We start from the raw sequence: 8,398 nt of genomic DNA, 5'->3' as shown, positions 1-8,398 counted from the left end.
GCATTTTTTTGTACTGGCCCCCCGTGGGAATCGAACCCACAACCCTGGCGTTGCACACACCATGCTCTACCAACTGAGCCACAGGGAAGGCTATAAGCCCTGTCGGTCCCTACAACATATCAGCCCTGTCGGTCCCTAGAACATATCAGCCCTGTCGGTCCCTACAACATATCAGCCCTGTCGGTCCCTACAACATATCAGCCCTGTCGGTCCCTACAACATATCAGCCCTGTCGGTCCCTACAACATATCGGCCCTGTCGGTCCATATCAGCCCTGTCGGTCCATATCAGCCCTGTCGGTCCCTACAACATATCGGCCCTGTCGGTGCCTACAACATATCGGCCCTGTCGGTCCATATCAGCCCTGTCGGTCCATATCAGCCCTGTCGGTCCATATCAGCCCTGTCGGTCCATATCGGCCCTGTCGGTCCATATCAGCCCTGTCGGTCCATATCAGCCCTGTCGGTCTGGGGAATGGCCAGGGGGGGGATCTTGGTCTGAATCTCCATGGAAACATCGTCTCCTCCTCTGGTTACCGTAGAAACACCATGGTGAGCAGACCTTAGAGACAAATAAATAAGAGTTACACACACACACACACACACACACACACACACACACACACACACACACACACACACACACACACACACACACACACCTTACCCAGTGCGTAGGCGCACACCAATTTCTGTGTGACAGTCACATGGGCATAGCTAGGAACCAAGTTGTTGGGCTCAGAGTGGAGGGGGAGCATTAAGAAAGCAACACACACCACACCCATCACCACCGACACTGCAGACTGGGACAGTCTCCAAACTAGAGGGGAGAGAGAGATGATACATGTTGTCTGAGATGTTACAGTTTCTTTAAGGAGAGAGTTGATACATGTTGTCTGAGATGTAACTGTTTCTTTAAGGAGAGAGTTGATACATGTTGTCTGAGATGTAACTGTTTCTTTAAGGAGAGAGTTGATACATGTTGTCTGAGATGTTACTGTTTCTTTAAGGAGAGAGTTGATACATGTTGTCTGAGATGTAACTGTTTCTTTAAGGAGAGAGTTGATACATGTTGTCTGAGATGTTACAGTTTCTTTAAGGAGAGAGATGATACATGTTGTCTGAGATGTAACTGTTTCTTTAAGGAGAGAGTTGATACATGTCTGAGATGTTACGGTTTCTTTAAGGAGAGAGTTGATACATGTTGTCTGAGATGTAACTGTTTCTTTAAGGAGAGAGTTGATACATGTTGTCTGAGATGTTACTGTTTCTTTAAGGAGAGAGTTGATACATGTTGTCTGAGATGTAACTGTTTCTTTAAGGAGAGAGTTGATACATGTTGTCAGAGATGCTGTTTTTTCAAATTGTTAATTAAGTTTACGTGACTTCCTTCAATTGGAATTGACCCCAACCCTGGTGTAAATGCACCCTTATCCTACATAACCTTTCTTATCCTACATAACCTTTCTTATCCTACATAACTACATAACCTTTCTGGGGCGCTGTGAAGCAAGGTAGAGGTTGAGGGCCAGGGTGAGGGAGGGAGGGAGGGAGGGAGGGAGGGAGGGAGGGAGGGAGGGAGGGAGGAGGGAGGGAGGAGTCAGTGGGTCTGTGCTGGAGGAGGTGTCTTCTCTCCCCCTGTATGGAGGGCTAACTAAGTGACTCACCTTTCTGGGGCAATGTGAAGTAAGGTAGAGGGGCGAGAGAGGGTGGGAGGAGTCTCGGGGGGCCAGTGGATCTGTTCTGGGCAGTGGCCTGTCCTCCCCTGAGCTCGGCCCAAACCTCCCGATTCGCCTCCAGCCCTCCGCCCGACACCTCCAAGCGGAACCGATCTCTCCTTCCCCAGTGGCGGGGGGACACGTCTCGGTGACGCACCACTCTGTGAGGAGAAAGAGGAAGTGAGGTCAAGAGGACAGGAAGTCTCAGGTTGTGTCCCAAATGACACCCTATTTCCTTTTAGAGCCCTACATGTCCTGGTCTACAGTACTGCACTATAAAGGCCCTGGTCTACAGTACTGCACTATAAAGGCCCTGGTCTACAGCACTGCACTATAAAGGCCCTGGTCTACAGTACTGCACTATAAAGGCCCTGGTCTACAGTACTGCACTATAAAGGCCCTGGTCTACAGTACTGCACTATAAAGGCCCTGGTCTACAGTACTGCACTATAAAGGCCCTGGTCTACAGTACTGCACTATAAAGGCCCTGGTCTACAGTACTGCACTATAAAGGCCCTGGTCTACAGCACTGCACTATAAAGGCCCTGGTCTACAGCACTGCACTATAAAGGCCCTGGTCTACAGTACTGCACTATAAAGGCCCTGGTCTACAGTACTGCACTATAAAGGCCCTGGTCTACAGTACTGCACTATAAAGGCCCTGGTCTACAGTACTGCACTATAAAGGCCCTGGTCTACAGTACTGCACTATAAAGGCCCTGGTCTACAGTACTGCACTATAAAGGCCCTGGTCTACAGTACTGCACTATAAAGGCCCTGGTCTACAGTACTGCACTATAAAGGCCCTGGTCTACAGTACTGCACTATAAAGGCCCTGGTCTACAGCACTGCACTATAAAGGCCCTGGTCTACAGCACTGCACTATAAAGGCCCTGGTCTACAGCACTGCACTATAAAGGCCCTGGTCTACAGTACTGCCCTATAAAGGCCCTGGTCTACAGTACTGCCCTATAAAGGCCCTGGTCTACAGTACTGCCCTATAAAGGCCCTGGTCTACAGTACTGCACTATAAAGGCCCTGGTCTACAGTACTGCACTATAAAGGCCCTGGTCTACAGTACTGCACTATAAAGGCCCTGGTCTACAGTACTGCACTATAAATGCCCTGGTCTACAGTACTGCACTATAAAGGCCCTGGTCTACAGTACTGCACTATAAAGGCCCTGGTCTACACTACTGCACTATAAAGGCCCTGGTCTACACTACTGCACTATAAAGGCCCTGGTCTACAGTACTGCACTATAAAGGCCCTGGTCTACAGTACTGCACTATAAAGGCCCTGGTCTACAGTACTGCACTATAAAGGCCCTGGTCTACAGTACTGCACTATAAAGGCCCTGGTCTACAGTACTGCACTATAAAGGCCCTGGTCAACAGTACTGCACTATAAAGGCCCTGGTCTACAGTACTGCACTATAAAGGCCCTGGTCTACAGTACTGCACTATAAAGGCCCTGGTCTACAGTACTGCACTATAAAGGCCCTGGTCTACAGTACTGCACTATAAAGGCCCTGGTCTACAGTACTGCACTATAAAGGCCCTGGTCTACAGTACTGCACTATAAAGGCCCTGGTCTACAGTACTGCACTATAAAGGCCCTGGTCTACAGTACTGCACTATAAAGGCCCTGGTCTACAGTACTGCACTATAAAGGCCCTGGTCTACACTACTGCACTATAAAGGCCCTGGTCTACACTACTGCACTATAAAGGCCCTGGTCTACAGTACTGCACTATAAAGGCCGTGGTCTACAGTACTGCACTATAAAGGCCCTGGTCTACAGTACTGCACTATAAAGGCCCTGGTCTACAGTACTGCACTATAAAGGCCCTGGTCTACAGTACTGCACTATAAAGGCCCTGGTCTACAGTACTGCACTATAAAGGCCCTGGTCAACAGTACTGCACTATAAAGGCCCTGGTCTACAGTACTGCACTATAAAGGCCCTGGTCTACAGTACTGCACTATAAAGGCCCTGGTCTACAGTACTGCACTATAAAGGCCCTGGTCTACAGTACTGCACTATAAAGGCCCTGGTCTACAGTACTGCACTATAAAGGCCCTGGTCTACAGTACTGCACTATAAAGGCCCTGGTCTACAGTACTGCACTATAAAGGCCCTGGTCTACAGTACTGCACTATAAAGGCCCTGGTCTACAGTACTGCACTATAAAGGCCCTGGTCTACAGTACTGCACTATAAAGGCCCTGGTCTACAGTACTGCACTATAAAGGCCCTGGTCTACAGTACTGCACTATAAAGGCCCTGGTCTACAGTACTGCACTATAAAGGCCCTGGTCTACACTACTGCACTATAAAGGCCCTGGTCTACAGTACTGCACTATAAAGGCCCTGGTCTACAGTACTGCACTATAAAGGCCCTGGTCTACAGTACTGCACTATAAAGGCCCTGGTCTACAGTACTGCACTATAAAGGCCCTGGTCTACAGTACTGCACTATAAAGGCCCTGGTCTACAGTACTGCACTATAAAGGCCCTGGTCTACAGTACTGCACTATAAAGGCCCTGGTCTACAGTACTGCACTATAAAGGCCCTGGTCTACAGCACTGCACTATAAAGGCCCTGGTCTACAGCACTGCACTATAAAGGCCCTGGTCTACAGCACTGCACTATAACTATAAAGGCCCTGGTCTACAGCACTGCACTATAAAGGCCCTGGTCTACAGCACTGCACTATAACTATAAAGGCCCTGGTCTACAGCACTGCACTATAACTATAAAGGCCCTGGTCTACAGCACTGCACTATAAAGGCCCTGGTCTACAGTACTGCACTATAAAGGCCCTGGTCTACAGTACTGCACTATAAAGGCCCTGGTCTACACTACTGCACTATAAAGGCCCTGGTCTACACTACTGCACTATAAAGGCCCTGGTCTACAGTACTGCACTATAAAGGCCCTGGTCTACAGCACTGCACTATAAAGGCCCTGGTCTACAGCACTGCACTATAAAGGCCCTGGTCTACAGCACTGCACTATAAAGGCCCTGGTCTACAGCACTGCACTATAAAGGCCCTGGTCTACAGCACTGCACTATAAAGGCCCTGGTCTACAGCACTGCACTATACAGGCCCTGGTCTACAGCACTGCACTATAAAGGCCCTGGTCTACAGCACTGCACTATACAGGCCCTGGTCTACAGCACTGCACTATAAAGGCCCTGGTCTACAGCACTGCACTATAAAGGCCCTGGTCTACAGCACTGCACTATAAAGGCCCTGGTCTACAGTACTGCACTATAAAGGCCCTGGTCTACAGTACTGCACTATAAAGGCCCTGGTCTACAGTACTGCACTATAAAGGCCCTGGTCTACAGCACTGCACTATAAAGGCCCTGGTCTACAGCACTGCACTATAAAGGCCCTGGTCTACAGCACTGCACTATAAAGGCCCTGGTCTACAGCACTGCACTATAACTATAAAGGCCCTGGTCTACAGCACTGCACTATAAAGGCCCTGGTCTACAGCACTGCACTATAACTATAAAGGCCCTGGTCTACAGCACTGCACTATAACTATAAAGGCCCTGGTCTACAGCACTGCACTATAAAGGCCCTGGTCTACAGTACTGCACTATAAAGGCCCTGGTCTACAGTACTGCACTATAAAGGCCCTGGTCTACACTACTGCACTATAAAGGCCCTGGTCTACACTACTGCACTATAAAGGCCCTGGTCTACAGCACTGCACTATAAAGGCCCTGGTCTACAGCACTGCACTATAAAGGCCCTGGTCTACAGCACTGCACTATAAAGGCCCTGGTCTACAGCACTGCACTATAAAGGCCCTGGTCTACAGCACTGCACTATAAAGGCCCTGGTCTACAGCACTGCACTATACAGGCCCTGGTCTACAGCACTGCACTATAAAGGCCCTGGTCTACAGCACTGCACTATACAGGCCCTGGTCTACAGCACTGCACTATAAAGGCCCTGGTCTACAGCACTGCACTATAAAGGCCCTGGTCTACAGCACTGCACTATAAAGGCCCTGGTCTACAGCACTGCACTATAAAGGCCCTGGTCTACAGCACTGCACTATAAAGGCCCTGGTCTACAGCACTGCACTATAAAGGCCCTGGTCTACAGCACTGCACTATAAAGGCCCTGGTCTACAGCACTGCACTATAAAGGCCCTGGTCTACAGCACTGCACTATAAAGGCCCTGGTCTACAGCACTGCGATATAAAGGCCCTGGTCTACAGCACTGCACTATAAAGGCCCTGGTCTACAGCACTGCACTATAAAGGCCCTGGTCTACAGCACTGCACTATAAAGGCCCTGGTCTACAGCACTGCACTATAAAGGCCCTGGTCTACAGCACTGCACTATAAAGGCCCTGGTCTACAGCACTGCACTATAAAGGCCCTGGTCTACAGCACTGCACTATAAAGGCCCTGGTCTACAGCACTGCACTATAAAGGCCCTGGTCTACAGCACTGCACTATAAAGGCCCTGGTCTACAGCACTGCACTATAAAGGCCCTGGTCTACAGCACTGCACTATAAAGGCCCTGGTCTACAGCACTGCACTATAAAGGCCCTGGTCTACAGCACTGCACTATAAAGGCCCTGGTCTACAGCACTGCACTATAAAGGCCCTGGTCTACAGCACTGCACTATAAAGGCCCTGGTCTACAGCACTGCACTATAAAGGCCCTGGTCTACAGCACTGCACTATAAAGGCCCTGGTCTACAGCACTGCACTATAAAGGCCCTGGTCTACAGCACTGCACTATAAAGGCCCTGGTCTACAGCACTGCACTATAAAGGCCCTGGTCTACAGCACTGCACTATAAAGGCCCTGGTCTACAGTACTGCACTATAAAGGCCCTGGTCTACAGTACTGCACTATAAAGGCCCTGGTCTACAGTACTGCACTATAAAGGCCCTGGTCTACAGCACTGCACTATAAAGGCCAGGGAATAGGATGTCATTTCAACTCTCTTGCCATTCCCAATAAAACCAATAACAACTTATAAAGGCTTTATAGAGCCTCGTAGAGCCGTCATAAGCACTACATAAGAGTGTGTTGTATTTGTATGATGCTTAATGATACTCACAGGTCAATGCAGGACTTGGCTCTCAGGCTGCCCTCCACCACTGAATACAGAGACGGTGCTGTACACAAGACTATAGAGAGAGGTCAGGGGTTAAAGGTCAACCACTGAATACAGAGACGGTGCTGTACACAAGACTATAGAGAGAGAGGTTAGGGGTTAAAGGTCAACCACTGAATACAGAGACGGTGCTGTACACAAGACTATAGAGAGAGAGGTTAGGGGTTAAAGGTCAACCACTGAATACAGAGACGGTGCTGTACACAAGACTATAGAGAGAGGTCAGGGGTTAAAGGTCAACCACTGAATACAGAGACGGTGCTGTACACAAGACTATAGAGAGAGAGGTTAGGGGTTAAAGGTCAACCACTGAATACAGAGACGGTGCTGTACACAAGACTATAGAGAGAGATCAGGGGTTAAAGGTCAACCACTGAATACAGAGACGGTGCTGTACACAAGACTATAGAGAGAGAGGTTAGGGGTTAAAGGTCAACCACTGAATACAGAGACGGTGCTGTACACAAGACTATAGAGAGAGGTCAGGGGTTAAAGGTCAACCACTGAATACAGAGACGGTGCTGTACACAAGACTATAGAGAGAGAGGTTAGGGGTTAAAGGTCAACCACTGAATACAGAGACGGTGCTGTACACAAGACTATAGAGAGAGAGGTTAGGGGTTAAAGGTCAACCACTGAATACAGAGACGGTGCTGTACACAAGACTATAGAGAGAGAGGTTAGGGGTTAAAGGTCAACCATTGAATACAGAGACGGTGCTGTACACAAGACTATAGAGAGAGAGGTTAGGGGTTAAAGGTCAACCACTGAATACAGAGACGGTGCTGTACACAAGACTATAGAGAGAGGTCAGGGGTTAAAGGTCAACCACTGAATACAGAGACGGTGCTGTACACAAGACTATAGAGAGAGAGGTTAGGGGTTAAAGGTCAACCACTGAATACAGAGACGGTGCTGTACACAAGACTATAGAGAGAGAGGTTAGGGGTTAAAGGTCAACCACTGAATACAGAGACGGTGCTGTACACAAGACTATAGAGAGAGAGGTTAGGGGTTAAAGGTCAACCACTGAATACAGAGACGGTGCTGTACACAAGACTATAGAGAGAGAGGTTAGGGGTTAAAGGTCAACCACTGAATACAGAGACGGTGCTGTACACAAGACTATAGAGAGAGGTCGGGGGTTAAAGGTCAACCACTGAATACAGAGATGGTGCTGTACACAAGACTATAGAGAGAGGTCAGGGGTTAAAGGTCAGGGGTTAAAGGTCATCACGGGACTTGGCTCTCAGGCTGCCCTCTGCCTCCACCACTGAATACAGAGATGGTGCTGTACACAAGACTATAGAGAGAGAGGTCAGGGGTTAAAGGTCAACCACTGAATACAGAGACCTCAGGGGTCAGAGCTCAGAGGTAGGTTCGGTTCTGACGCTTGAATCTGATGGTGAAGGGGTTGTAGAGAGTCAGGAACTCCTCTGGTCAGAGTAGAAAACCAGTTCAGATGGAAACAGGAAGATAGGAAGAGACTGGGAGGGAGATGAGAAGGCAGGGACATCTCTC

General features: G+C 49.0%; 1 long non-coding RNA gene across 1 annotated transcript; it reads right to left on the bottom strand.

Annotated features, from left to right (window-relative positions):
• Positions 1–280: 280 nt before the first annotated feature.
• Positions 281–7,744, bottom strand: LOC106608397 (uncharacterized). The gene is made up of 4 exons (XR_001329452.2): positions 6,821–7,744; positions 1,667–1,878; positions 667–819; positions 281–561 (listed from the first exon to the last, which is right to left on the bottom strand). It is a non-coding gene; the product is annotated as an uncharacterized lncRNA (long non-coding RNA).
• Positions 7,745–8,398: the final 654 nt, after the last annotated feature.

This window comes from Salmo salar, chromosome ssa07 (genome assembly GCF_905237065.1).
Source record: "Salmo salar chromosome ssa07, Ssal_v3.1, whole genome shotgun sequence".
Classification (NCBI taxonomy): Eukaryota; Metazoa; Chordata; class Actinopteri; order Salmoniformes; family Salmonidae; genus Salmo; species Salmo salar.
Note: the sequence above shows the minus strand (reverse complement) of the source record. Positions and strands in the feature narration are given on the sequence as shown.